This window comes from Paroedura picta, chromosome 1, assembly GCF_049243985.1.
Source record: "Paroedura picta isolate Pp20150507F chromosome 1, Ppicta_v3.0, whole genome shotgun sequence".
In the NCBI taxonomy this organism is placed as follows: domain Eukaryota; kingdom Metazoa; phylum Chordata; class Lepidosauria; order Squamata; family Gekkonidae; genus Paroedura; species Paroedura picta.
Window position 1 is genome coordinate 43,327,950 of NC_135369.1, and position 15,422 is coordinate 43,343,371.

Sequence of the window (15,422 nt, forward strand, 5' to 3'; positions counted from 1 at the left end):
TGGTTGCTAGTTATGGGTTGATGGTTTCATGTAGATGGTTTAAATAGTTTTATTCAATTTAATTATAATGTTTAAATGTAAATGAATGTTTATAAATTATTGCATGTATATTTTATGAATTATTGTAGTAGCATCTGATCATGTTGGAAACTGCTCCAAGGTGGCTTTCTAGAGTGGGGGGGGGGAGTAGTCAAGAAATCCCATGATAAATAAAATAAATACCACTAAGCATTAGAAAGTTGAAGTTGCGTGCAGCCAGGTCACTCCCTACCTGATTGGTCCTGGGGGTGTGCTGCCAATAGGGAGATACCACTCTGCCTGTGAGGGCCAATCAGGTCAAATTGCAATCTGCCAGTGAGGGCAAATCAGGTCAAATTGCATGCAGACAACTTAATCCCTATCTGATTGGCACTCTCTGGGAGTGTTCAGCCAATAGGGAGAGAACAGTCTGCCAATGAGGGCCAATCATGGGGCTTATCTGTCCTCTTTTTCCTCTTCATGCTGCTTGCTGGGTGGAAGAAATGCTGGTCTCTCTGAAAGGCCCTGCTCAGCAGGGTTACTCCATTCACAGCCTTTTCCCACCCTCTATCTTCCCCGGACAAGAAAGGGAAGCCAGCTGATTCCTTTGCCTCCTGTGTTGGTCTCAGGTTTAAGCTCTCTGCTGGAAGGAAGCACAGACAAACTGCAAGGGAGGCAGACATATTCAGTATTTCAAAAACAGAATGCCAACGGACAGACAGAATGCAATGAATGTCTTAACTCAGTCCAGTGAGTCAAGGATTTCTTCAGGAGTCCAAGGTCATCAGCAGAAGGAACAGGTCACAGATTGTGTCCACAGCCCAGACTTCCCAGCCTCAAGTTAATAGATGCTGTCAGCAGCCTCTCAGTCCTCAGTCTGTGATGACTCCCAGTCTTCTTCAGTCAGCAACTGCCTTGCTTGCATACTGTGGTGGCTTTTAGATTGGAGCTCTCTTCTAGCACATAGCTAGCATTGCTTAATTGGCTCAGGTGAGCTAACAAGGCAGGCAGCTACAGCTGGAGGATGGGCAGAGAAATTAGGAGCTCCTGTAACAACTTTGGAATCTAAACCCTGGTCTTTCTGCAACTCCATTCCCTCCTGGTGGTCAGAACTCTCTGCCTGTTGATCATCTGTTGACCTATGTAGACACTCTGTTGGGGGTAGGAGAGCCAGTGCTCCTCCAAAGCAGCTGTTTTCTTCAGGAGAAGGTCACCATTTCCTGCTAAAGACTGTGTTGAGGCAATCTTTCAAAAATGTCATATTTCCTGCAGTGGAAATTGGGTTGGATCCAGCCTGCTTTTTAGCTAGCATCTCCCAGTTCTCTATTTACTACAATCCTGTTTCACATGACTTTTGCCAGTGCATGTTCCCATGAATGCCACCATAGCAGTCTTAGTGGTCAAACGGAACTCCCCATTTTTTTTTTACCGGCTGAAAAGTAGCGGGATCCAATCAATTCTAAGGAAATGGGAACAGCAACGTTATATTGCCATCTCAACTTGACACATATATTGGCTATGTGCATGCAAAATATCTTCCAGTGCCATGTATGTCCGTTTTGCCACCTTCACAGGTTGACCTGTTCGTTTCATGTGTATTTCTTGCCTTAGTGAATCTGTTTCTTCCATAGCAATGAATGTCACAGAGACAAAAGATTCCCATGGGAGCATGCCATTAGAAATCAATACCTGCTCAATGACATGCTTACAGCATGATGTTAGCCAAAGTTGCCCTAGGCTAAGCCCAATGCAATCGATTCTGTTTTCTAGAAACAGCTAGAGGTTTTTTTCCTGGAGAAGTCAGCTGTGATTAATGGAAGCTCCTCCCCACCACAAATTTTGTTAATCTTAAGGAGCTACTGGACTCTTGCTCTTTTCTACTGCTACAGGCAGACTAACACGGCTACCCTTCTTCAGCTAGCTTTTTAAAAACGTGAAACAAGCAAACAAATCTCAACCCTGTCTGATGAATGAAATGTTATGGTCCACAGTCAGTCTTCACAGTCAGTCCCCTGCAAAAAGTGCCGCAGAATCAAGATAATAAGGGGTAAATAGCACCATTCTGATGAATAAAGCCGAAGGAATCTGGGGCTTTTCTGTTTAGAAAAGGGATGACTGAAATATGGCTGATGCTAATAAAATGATGCATGGTGTGGAGAAAGGAGATGGAGAGAAATTTGTCTCCCTCCCAGGAGTGCTCAGTGAAGCTGATGGCCAATAGACTCAGGACAGACAGATCAAAATACTTCTTTACAAGAAATTAAATTGTGGAACATGCTGCCAATGGATTTAGTTATCACCTTGAGTATGGATGGCTTTAAATGGAACGGCTTGATAGAGGAAAGGGCCATCAATGGTTACAAGCCATTAGAGAACCTCTATATCCAGAGGCAGTAAAATTCTGAATACCAGTGCTATCAGGCAACATCTGGGAAACGTATCTGAGCCATGTTTTCTGGCTATCCAGGGCAACTGGCTAGCTGTGGCGTGAAATGAGTTGGACCACCCCTGGTCCAGTAGGACTTTTCTCATTTTCATATGGCTTTCTGTAAAATACATAACACGGATCAAATCTTTGGATTGTCAGAGAATCTCCATAGATAAATACATACGTAGGCTAGATATCAGGGGAGGAAATTCATAGAGTAGTTCAGGAGTGGAATCAACTGCCTAAGGAAATGGTGAACTCCCCCTCTCAGGTGGTCTTTAAACAACGGCTGGACAGATACTTATTATGGATGCTTTAGGCTGATCCTGCATTGAGGAGGGATTTGAACTAGGTGTCCTGTATGGCCCCTTCCAACTCCATGGTTCTATAATCTTGGAGACAGTTGTGTGTGCAACTGGATACCTCCAGATCGAAGCATCTTCAGAATGACAACCAACCTCTCCCATGGCAATCAGCCAGTAGATGCCACATCCTTTGGAATATTGCCAAGCTGAGTCCGATGTGACCACCCATCTGTATGTATTAGCCATGGAAAGAAAGAGATCAAGGCAGAGGAAGAAGGTGGTCCATGAAGAGGAAGGAAAGTATCTGGACCAGTGGCACCCTATCTTGGATTGTCTCACAGTATTTATCTTCCATTTCCTCTGCAGTTTTTAACCAAGCCAAGAAGAAAAGGAATGTGCCAGAAAAGGAATAAGATTAATATGCAGATCTTGTTTAGCTGCCTGTAGCAGAAAGTGGTTCCATGCCTCTTGGAGAAAATGTAGAAATATATTTGGCCCCAATAAATCGTTCTGATTAGAGTTTTTGAGAATTACTCTCCTTGTTTCCTAATAAAGCAAAGGCCAAGAAATCACAAGGGGACCTATAGCACCCAACTGAGGTATCATGGAGCCTTAGAGGCTTGCCAACTCTGGGATGGGATATTTTGGATATTTGGAGGATGGAGCCTGGGGAGAGTGGGGTTTGGGGAGGGGGTTGATCTCAGAGGAGCAAAATGCCACAGAATCTACCTTCCAAGCAGACTTTTAATCCAAGGGAACTGACATTTGTAGTCTGGAAATCAGTTGTAATTCTAGGAGATCTTTAGCTCTCACTTGGAGGTTGGCAAGAGGGAACAAACCCAGCCTCGGACACTGAGTCCACTGACCTCCCTAAGCTCTGCCCCAGGCACTCAGTCAGAGCCTGGATGGCTAAAGCATGATGCCCTAGGCTGTGTTATATATGGCAGGACCCTACCCTACAGACTGGCTCACTGTCTTCCACAATCCATGGCACTCCTCCATAGTCTAGGCTTGTGCCAAAGCCAGACACTGTTAAAGTCTGCCAAGACCCTGCAGGGCCAGACTCCATCTGGGTAAACCCCCCTCTCTAGCCTATCCTTCACTACAGGTTTGGAATGACAGATTCAGCTAAGCTCCTTTGTTTCCAACCACCCTCACCCCATTGTATTGCTGATCCAGTGGCTGGTAAGGTCCTGTTTGCCTAGGGGCTCCTTTGTCTTACACATATGACTCACCCTGGGCCAATCTGCCAGGAGAAACTATTTCCCCCCACACACACCATAGATAGACCCATTGACATGATGGTTACTTTTGTATGGACCCATTAACACCCAGCTCTGAACCTGGCTAGACCATTTCCTAACTTCCTACCCATGGAAAATTCCATCATGCACCCAACCATGCCCCTCACTCACCCCAACACGAGCCCAGCAAACCCCCTCTCCCCTAAAAGCCTCTATAAACTTTGGCTTTGCTAAGCGAAAGTGTCTTCTGATTCAGATCCATACGGAACACCCTTCACACTGCTGGCTGGTCGTGTCGCTCTCAGACCTCTCTGCTCTCCAGGACTGGTAAATATGCCTACTGCAATTCTCTTCCCCCTTTATTTTCCTATCCACTCAGCTAGTGTGCTAGATATATTTTTACCTATTCCTTTTTGTTATTTTCCTTCCAATAAATATTGTTGCAGCACCAGGGTTATCAAATGACACCACTAGGGATGGGCATGGATTGGGAAACGGCTGTTCAGTTTGGAGTCTGGGGCAGCCTACAGACTGAACCCTGAACCAAGTCAGGAGGCTCGTAGATGAACCAAACCAGTTTGCTCAGTTTGTAGCCCTGCAAACCCCATTGAAAAGGACTCCAGTCCCTTTAAACAGGGGTTGCAGAAAGCCAGAGAAACAGGCAAGCAGTGGGGAGCAAGCTGCTCCACTGTTTCGAGCTGTCTTGTGCAGTTCTAGTAAAATTTAAAGGGACTGCAGAAGTAAGCCTGAGCAACAGCTGCAGGGCAGGGAGGCACTCCATGCCGTGCAGTGGTTTTGCGTTGTCTACTGCAGTCCCTTTAATCTTTAAAAATACTGCAGAAGACAGCCCCAAAATAGTGGCCAACAGAAGGGGGGAATCTCCTGGGAATTGACTTCCCTCCCATCTTTCAACTGGCTGCAGAGAGCCCTGACCGACAGAAAGCGGGGAGAAGAGCTCCCAGGAAGAGAAATCTCCCCCCCCCTTCCTTTTTGCTGGCCACATAAGCCACCACCAGGAGAAAGGAGTGAGGGAAGATCTCCTTGGAAGGGATTTCATCCCTTCCATTTACAGTAAGCTCTGCTTTCTGCTCACTACCATTTTGTGTGGGGAGCAAAAAGCAGTGCCATTTAAACCCATTTTCTGCTCCCCACAGAAAGCTGCAGGAAGCACAAGACTCTGGTGGCTCTGAGCTGTTTCAACCCAATAACAGAGCAGCCATTTACCTCTGCTTTCTGCTCTTCATGAATTGCCATGTTCCACTGTGAATTGCACCCAAAATTCATCCCGATTCTTTCATTCATGAGCTTAGATTCACAAACCTCCAAAAGGTTTGTGCCCATTCCTAGTCACTACAGGCTCCCTGACAAACTTCCTCCTTGGCATTCTTTTATAGCATGCAGACCCAATCTGGATGTTGAAGGAAAACAAATTATATTACTTGCCTGGCATTATGGCTGTCTGCATAATCAGAGGGCTAGAATTTGTTTCCCCAACTCCCTCCAATTGGATCATCCTGTGCAACACCCCTGATAATGCAAAGTCACCATAAGCCTGGCCCCCACCTCCAGCAGTTCTGCAGAAGCAAGTGATGGCAGCCCCATAGCACAGATAAAGACCTTACATAATGGACCTAAGTCACAGAAGGCATTCTGTGCCCCTACTCTTTCCATTTCTGAAAATGCTTTGCGTAATTTTAATATTGCGTTCTTGCTGTTCTGTACCCCTCCCCAGCTGTGCCTTTTACTTTATGACCAATACGGCAGCCAGTGATCACTCTCCCCAGGGGGGTCTTGATCCTGTGCTATATAAACCTCAATAATCTTAGGCTTCTGAAGATTTGAGTACAGTCACTGCCTTTGCCGATGACGCAGTTCTGCCTCTGCATTGCATTTCTGGATGCCAATCGAGCGTTGCTTCCCTGTGTCTTTCCTCTCTGTTTGTTTGCTCAAATTTTTATATTAATGAGGTGCCTTGAACAGGCTTTATCAAACCCAGCCTGTAGCCACCATATGGTACCTATTTACCTGCTGACAACATAATTAGCCATCCGCCCCCTGCAACATTTCCAGTGCTCGCCTCTGAAAGTGCAAGCCAAACAACACCCACAATTACGCTGGTGCTATGTGCTCGAAAAGGTGGCAGAATAAAGTTCTGCTTGATCTGATATTCCAGGAAGCCAATCAGCTATGATGGATCTTTGGCAACAATCAAGTTATTGTGGAATTCTATCCTCCATCCCACTCGACATTCACTTGATCTTAATCAGGCTTGTGTCATATGTTTTAACCACAGTCTTGGTCTCACTGATGATGGAAACAGACCCCTACTCACTGTCGTGGGGAGAGAGCCATACTTTAGCATCACTCACCTTCTCCAAATGCCTATATTTTTATGGCTCACCATATGGCTGAATCCTACAGATGACCAGTTTTCAAGATACGAGATTGTATGTCTGAGAGGCTGCAACTGAGCATGCACAAGCTTTTCAAAAACCTATGTGTGTGCAAACTGTACTCACACTGGCATCCAGAACATACATTCATAAAGCCTTTCTTGTGGGGCCTCCAGTCGCTTGTATAGTACCTACAGTATGCATGTAGACGCATTGAGAAAGTATATTGAATGTGTGTAAGGGGTAAGGGGAGCAGGGACAGTGTTGCCATCATATTCCCACTCACACAGATGTTTGACTTCTTGAAGATGGAAGCTATATATAGTCCTCCCATTTCTTGAGCCAGTTTTAACTGTCACATTATTATTTTGCATGTTTGATTAACTGGACATATTCCGTGCTTATATACTACAAGGTTCACTGTGCAGTGTAACTGCGAGTTACCAGTGTGTGTCTAAAAAGATTTGAAGAAGAAGAATTGGTTCTTATATGGTGCTTTTCTCTACCTGAGGGAGTCTCAAAGTGGCTTACAGTCGCCTTCCCTTTCCTCTCCCCACAACAGACACCCTGTGGGGTGGGTGAGGCTGAGAGAGCTCTGATATCACTTCTCAGACAGAACAGCTTTATCAATGCTGTGGTGAGCCCAAGGTCACCCAACTGGCTGCATGTGGGGGAGGGCATGGAATCTAACATGGCTTGCCAGATTAGAAGTCCGCACTCCTAACCACTACACCAAGCTGTTGAAAAATATTGTAAAGACAAGAGGCCAAGGGTGTGGCCTGGGGTGCTACTGGTGGTAATAGCAGCTTTGGAGAGTGGACTGTAGGGTATCATGAGCTGCCTCCCTTCCCTGAACTCCACTCTCCTCAAACAGTGTCCCTAATTCTCGAGAAACTGCCCAAGCCTAGCCAAAGAGACTGGGCCAAATCTGATAGGCCAGAGAGATTTCCACAGAAATAGAATCATAGGATCAGAGATGGAAGGGGCCACACAGAATCAGTCTGTGATCTGTTGCTATGATCAGTGAAATCCATGACAGAATTCCCTTAGGGTTCCAGACATCCTTAGCTTAAATTGAGCTAAAGAATTGGATTGTACATGTAAAGAATAGAGTCATCAGTCCAAGCTGGACAGCTAGCAGGTCAGCTGGTAGATGGGGACATGTATGTGTATGGGGGAGGGCATATGACATTGGTGATGACATTGATGTTACTATGTCATATGTAAGTGCCAATGGTTAGCTCTAGGATTTGCTAGAAACTTTATGGTATCTGGAAATTTCTGGAGCTGCCCATGGTTTCTTCCAGGGGATGTACTGGTACTGGAAGTGATGTATTAGTGCTGAAGCTTGTGGCTTTTAACAATTTTTCTCCAGCCTCTGCTTGGAAAAGCAGTTGGACAAGGTGACAATCAGTGGAGTTGTGCTGCCATAGAAAGAGACCTAACAACTTCAGCAAAGAACCAGATCTTGAGTTGTGTTAAAGGTAGGCCAGGTCAGAGCTATGTCTGAATCTAAACTGGGTAGGTCTGCTTTGCAGGATCTGAAAGAGCAGGTCTTTTCCCTGGAGAAGCAGAACCTATTCCCCTGTTGACCAAGCAAAGGCCTGGCCAATCTGGAAAGTGCAAACCACCCGCCAATCACAGGAGCTGATGTTGGATACCACTATGCTTAGGGTTCCCCTTTCCTGTTTATGGTGAGAGACCTCCAGGTAACTGTAGTGCTCGCCTATTGATGCTGATTTGTTTGGAGAGGGGTGAGCAATCATTGCATAAAGAACACAGCAAAATTGGCCAGGAACCTGGGTGTGATCTTTGATGCTTCCCTAATCATGGAGGCTCAAATCACAAGAGTAGCACAGCTGGCATTTGCTGGCAGGGGCTCATGAGAATTGTAGTCCATGAACATCTGGAGGACCACAGGTTGACTACCCCTGATCTACACAACAGTCACCTCTAGACTGGAATATTGCAACTTACTTGCTCTATGTGGGCCTTCCCTTATTCCTGCTCCAGAAGCTACAATTGGTACAACATGCAGCTGCTCCTCACACAGGCACCATGGAGAGCCCGTATTACCCCGATCCTCTGGCAGCTGTGCTGCTACCAATTGAATACCGGATCAAGTTTAAGGTGCTGGTACTCACATTCAAGGCCATATTTGGCCTTATATTTCTATTTAATTTTTCTTCTGGGATGCTTCTTCACAACCCTACCTATTCTCTTATGTACCTGAGGAGATCTCTGAAGCCTTTACACAACCTGTGGTAGTTCACCAAGCCTGTAGGTGACTGAGGGGGGAGGGCACCACTATGTTGACAGCATGACATAATTTCCGGGACAGACCCAAAAATGACATCCTGTCACACTAACATTAAGAGAAAACTATGGCTTTTACCATTTTTCCCCTGCATCTTTTCCCCCAGGGCCTATCAACATATAGTCAGAGACCTAGAAACCCTAAACCTGATCCTAGTTTAGGTTGCCAACTCTGGCTTGGGAAATTTCTGATGATATGAGGACACAGCCTGGAAAGGTAGGATTTTGGCGAGGAGAAGCTGATCTCCTGGCACACCTCAATGTTGTCTGCTAGCACCTAAAAGGCCAGTAGAAAGAAACAGCAACAAACTGGACTGCATCACAGAATTTCTGGAAAATCCTGAAGAGTTCCATGATATCACTGCCATCTTTTTTTCATAATTGATATTACCCTGCTTGAGTGATGCTGGAGTGAGGACAATTTGGCAGGGCCTGTAAGATAAGAGCTCTTCCGCCAGGTTTTTGATTGGGGCCAAAATTAACATCTATCTACATATCTTTTCATGGCCCCACCCACACATTGGCCCATCTACTTCTGGGAGGATTCAATACACATAATACATAATAATTGCTCTTTTTAGCCTGTTTTAGCAATGTATGGCTGTGAAAGTTGGACCATAAGGAAGGCCGAGTGTCAAAGAATTGAGGCTTTTGAACTCTGGTGCTGGAGAAGACTCTTGCGAGTCCCTTGGACTGCAAGGCGAAAAACCGGTCAGTCCTAGAGATCAGCCCTGACTGCTCCTTAGAAGGCCAGATCCTGAAGATGAAACTCAAATACTTTGGCCACCTCATGAGAAGGAAGGACTCCCTGGAGAAGAGCCTGATGCTGGGAGCGATTGAGGGCAAAAGAAGAAGGGGACGACAGAGAATGAGGTGGCTGGATGGAGTCACTGAAGCAGTCGGTGCAAACTTAAATGGACTCCGGGGAATGGTAGAGGACAGGAAGGCCTGGAGGATCATTGTCCATGGGGTCATGATGGGTCAGACACAACTTCGCACCTAACAACAAAAACTTGTTAAGGTTTATTTAAATTAATTTTAAATCTAATTTTATTACAGTTATTGTATATTTTAGAAGAAGAAGAAGAAGAAGAGTTGGTTCTTATATGCCGCTTTTCCCTACCCGAAGGAGGCTCAAAGCGGCTTACAGTCGCCTTCCCATTCCTCCCCCCACAACAGACACCCTGTGGGGTGGGTGAGGCTGAGAGAGCCCTGATATCACTGCCCGGTCAGAACAGTTTTATCAGTGCCGTGGCGAGCCCAAGGTCACCCAGCTGGCTGCATGTGGGGGAGCGCAGAATCGAACCTGGCTCGCCAGATTAGAAGTCCGCACTCCTAACTCCTAACCACTACACCAAACTGTGTATGCTGTGTATGCTGCTCTGAGCCACCTTGCTGAGAGGGTGATCTAAAAATCTAATAAGTATAAACATGCTGCCCCCACCTTCCATTTTCCAAGTTTGTTCAAGGTAACATGCATTGATATGTGTCTTTAAGCACACCTGTATCCACATATGTATGGCAACTCACCCTTCATGTAATTCTTCTTCTGTTTGTAATGTGCAGAGCTCTCCTATGTGAGGGGAGGAAGATGTGAAATGAGTAGAGAGTGAAATTGGATTGGGATGAAAGTGAAAGAGAGGAACCACTTACAACAAAATGAAGAAACAGTGCATTCTGGGATTTGAGGTCTAGACACAGGATGCCTTCCAGGGAAAGGAGGGAGAAATCTGAGCAATGAAAACAACAGATGCAAACTCTACAGAGAATGAGGTTTTCAGGAAGAAGACTGGGAAGTGACTTCTTGGTTTGCCAGGGATGATGGAATGGGTTTCAGAAACCAGGAAACACACACATTAAGCAGCAGTGTTTTAAGACTTTTAAAAGTCTTCTGGGAAAAACTCAATTAAAAATATGTTTTATTTTGAAGTTAAATGTCATTGGTAACTTTGCACATTATTGGACTTATGCTTGGCTTTATATTTCTGTGTGATGCTTTACAGACCACTTGAATGAACATAGCTGTTTTTTTATTATTGTTAATCACTCTTTCTCTGAGGAGACCAGAGCATGCTTTGGCCTCATAGCAAGTCTATGAGAGAGAGAGAGTGAGAACATGTGTGGGATCTGTCCACGGCAGGCCACCCAGTAAGCTTTATAGCCAAGCAAGGGATTTGCACTTGACTTTCCCACATCCAATTCCAGTGCTCTAGCCATTGTGTCATGCTGTCACCTAATTCCATCGCTATGCCATGCAAAAGGTCTCTCTTACAAAGCATTGCAATCAAAGCACCATTAATCCACAATTGTGGATAAGGGAACAGGGTAGAAAACTGCACTCAAAAGAGTGGTTGTCAATAGTATTTCATTAGATTGGAAAGAGTAGTGGGGTGTCAGAGGGCTTGATATTGGGTCCAGTACTTTCAACATTTTTATAAATGATCTGGATGAGGGGAGTAGGAGGACTCCTCGTTAAATTTATGGATGACACCAAATTGTGAGGAGTAGCAACCACCCCAGAAGATAGAGATAGAGTTCAATGAGTTCTGAACATTTTGGGAAAGTGGGCAAATGAGAACAAGATGCAATTCAATAAGAAGAAATGTAGTGTTCTACATCTGGGTCACAAAAATTAGAAGCATGCATACTGGATGGGAGATACACTTCTGGGTAGCAGTGTGTGTGAATGAAAACTTGGAGTACTTGTGGACTGTAAGCTAAATATGAGCAGACAGTGTGATGCGGCGATAAAGAAGATGAATGCAGTCTTGGGCTGCATCAACAGAGACATCGCATCAAAATCACAAGATGTCATAGTCCTGGGCCTATTCTGCACACAATAGATAATGCATGTTCAATGCACTTTAGAAGTAGATTTTCCTGTTTCACGCAGGAAAATCCAGCTGTCAAAGCACACTGAAAGTGCATTATCCTGTGTGCGGAATGGGTCCTGCTGTTTATCGCATAGGTCAGAACCCACCTGGAGTACTGTGTGCAGTTCTGGAGTTCTGTTAAAAACAGTGTGGACAAAATTTAGAGGGTTCAGAGGAGAGCCAACAAGAATGATCCAGGATCTTGGGACCAAGCCCTATGAGGAAAGGCTGAGGGACTTGGAAATATTCAGCCTGGAGAAGAGGATATTGAGAGGGGACATGATTGCTCTCTTTAAAGCATTTGTAAGGTTGTCATTTAGAGAAGGGTAGCAAGGGATGGGACCCGCAATAATGGATTATTTATATTTATTTTTTTAGAATAATGGAATCACAGAAACATAAAATCATAGAGTTGGAAGGGATTTCCTGGGTCATCTAGTCCAACTCCCTGTACTATGCAGGACATTCACTACCCTATCGCTCATCCACTGTAAACTGCCACCCCCTTGAACCTTCACAGAATCAGTCTTATATTTTAACTTATAGACTGCCACTCTCAAAGACTTGTGGCGATTTACAATAAAAGAATTAAACAACCCAGCCCATAAACCACCCAATACATTAAAAGATGGCAATTCATTGGTGCTAACTTCCCATTTCCCCTCTGTGGAGAATTATATTGGTTGGATATCGAGGGGCGAGGGGGAATTTCACATACTGAGTAGTTCAGCAGTGGAATAGGCTGTCTAAGAATGTGGTGAGCTCCCCCTCACTGACAGTCTGCAAGCAAAGGTTGGATACACACTTTTCTTGGATGCTTTGGGCTGATCCTGCATTGACTGGTACCTATAGTTTGGTTAGACTAGATGGCCTGTATGGCCCCTTCCAGCTCCATGATTCTATACATCCTGTGCCACATACTTAATTCATTCTTCACACACATCTCTCTGCTGATCCTTTAGAGAAGCGGGGGTCGAGACATTTGAATGTTGTTATTTGACCAGTTCCACTGTGTTTCCATAAATGGGGCTGCTACACTTGACAACTTGAGTTTAGCAATGTCATTGATATTCGGAAATTTGTCCTGCCACAGAATTTTCATTCATTTTCTCAACTGGCTTCAGTAAATGCCTTTCAAATCTTTGAACCTTGCCCCCCCCCCCCGACAGAAAACTGATTGGTCCAGGAGTTTGCAAAGATTCTTGCCCACAGTTGTTTGTATCTTACTGTTCCATATGAAGTTGCTGACTTGCAGCCAACAATTCCCAATACACTCGCTATAGGTTGGCCAACTTTCAAAAATATAAATAGTCTACTTCCACAAGGCTATTTTTATTCACTGATAATTGCAAGGATGAAAAATGATTCCTTAAAAGACAATCTGAGTACTAGTTGAATTGTTTCCTTCCTTTCACTTACCTGATGTAAGCTTGATAGTTCTTTTCTTACAAACAGAATTGGCTCGTACTATGGAAAATGTGCAAACTTAGACCAAGCTTGACTTGGAAATTCTTTTGTGGCTCTTAAAATCCTCATACCAACACTGCTTTTAAGGCAGCACTTTAGTCATCAGGAAATCGAGAAGCAAATCTGCGCTAGAGTCTCCCCAAAACTATGGTTGCCTTTTGAACGCTAAGCTTGAAGATACTTCCTTTGTTGTCTTGAGCCCTGCCCTTGGCAAGGGGGTCCTCTGATTGAGGGTTGACCTTGTCTGCACTTTAGGGTGACTCTTCATCTGAGGAATGTCATGTTGTTTACCATATGGAAACTCCTGATGAATATGGAGTTCTGGCATCAGCAGTGGATACTTCCAGGAACATCTGCCCCCCCCTCAACTCTCTATGGCATCAGCTGTTTCTGTGAGATGGTGGAATAGCAAGAAACAGCCTGCAAATGCACTTGTGTGGCCTGACTGTCAGAATGAATGAGACTGAACATTTCCTTTCTCTGGCTCCTCTGAAGGTATCCATTCATTTGTGCCCTTAAGGTATTCTCTTTGCTGTGTGGGTGCTGATGTTCTTTAAGCCAGCTGTGAGAACATTTCAGACCCAGCCAACCAGACAGGGTCCATACCCCATCCATGGATAGAATTTCCAGTTCTGTGGGAGAGACCAATGTAGCTGGACCCTGCCCAGAGGACTAGGTGATTTAAACATTCTCCCAGCCAGGCAGTTACAGATTACACAAGTAAGTGAGTTGCCATGAGGCTCAAACAGGGCCATGGTCTTGATTCAGTACATAGATTCCTGGGAGGGAGATTCAAGGGCCTAGTGGTGTGGCTGATTCTGGCCAACCTCAACCAAGTACATTTGCTTGGAAGACTGTCCCACACTGAGTTGAACAGGACTGATTTTACACAGAAATGCAGAACTCAAAACACACTTGGATGCTTTCTTGTGCTGACTGAATGAAATGTGAATGCTTAAAGTCTAATCTATCTGCACACAATAGATCACATTGCAGCAGTCTGGTTTAAACCTTCAGTGTGGGGAAAAATTGCTCTCTGAGAAGTTGTAAACTTTGCCACCATTTCTCTGACTGCTTTCTTTTTCTGATGGATTTGTCTCAGTCATCCCCATCTATAGTTGCCATGTACATTGCAGTTCCCTTTGCTCTTCAGCTTGGCATAATTTTTTCCCCAGCAAGTGCTTAATCTTGGCAGAGCATCACCTTATTGTACACAGGGGGGAGCACATCTGAGCGTTTGCAAGTGCAATGAATGAGAATTTCCTGAAATGAGTTTAATCTCTCAGGGCTTTGAGCCAGAAAGGAAAGTCAGTCTAGACAGTCATGTGACTGGTCAAGGGACCACATTTACCAGAGATTGTTACTCCCGCCAAAGTGAACAAACAAAATTTGAAATGTCTACTTCAACAAGTGTTTTCAGCTCACCAGCGTTAAGCTATGTTCTCATCAATTAAAGTGGCCTGATTTAAATTTGTGATGTTCCAAACTGTGGAATATGCACCCTCTAAAACCTTGCCCCTTAGTCTTATGTCTGAGGACTGGTTCCACAAGTGAGTCCACTGAAAACAGACAACTGGGTCGAAGATCTTCAAAGCCTTGGCTCCACTGAATCTATATGGAGTTGAGGGGTCTGCTAGAGATTTACCTGCAATGTATTATTAGGTCTTTCTTTGTACCCTCCTCAACTAGGGACTCATCTGACTCCAGTCATGTTACATGCAGACGATTTGGTTTTTGTGTTAGTAACCAGAGTGGGACTGTGTTGATAAATTGAGATCTTTATTTAATATTGACAGATTGAACAGCTGACAATTAATTTCAAAAAATCTAAATGTGATTTTTGCAAGAACTTGTAGACTAAAATTATTACTCTGGAATATGCGGGTCATGTTATTATGCATGTCACATTGTGGAAGAAGTTCAGTCATAAATATCTGGGAGTTGCATGTCAATGCCTCATCCTCCTTGTTAATGGAAACTGAGTATAAGACAATTTCTCGTATAGCTTGACTAGTGGTTATTAAACATTGGCTTACAATTAATCTAGAGAGCTCGGAATCAATAGTTTCACTATCAAATTCAAATTCAAAAAACCTTTAATAGCATATAAAAACATCTATGGTTTCACTATCAGTATTAGATTCTTTTGAACCTTAATGGGTTCACCTGTTCACAGATAAACTGAACCCACTTGATTTGGATTATGACTCTCTTCTGGCCTTAGGGAAGACTGGTGCCTATAGTTTGGTCAGTAGCCAACTTGTGACAAAAGAATGGCGTGGTCTTCAGTAAGTGGCACATATGCTTGCCCATGTACTTTGGATATTGAATACCAGTTACCATATTTTATCTAAAGCATTAGGGTGCTGTACTTTTGG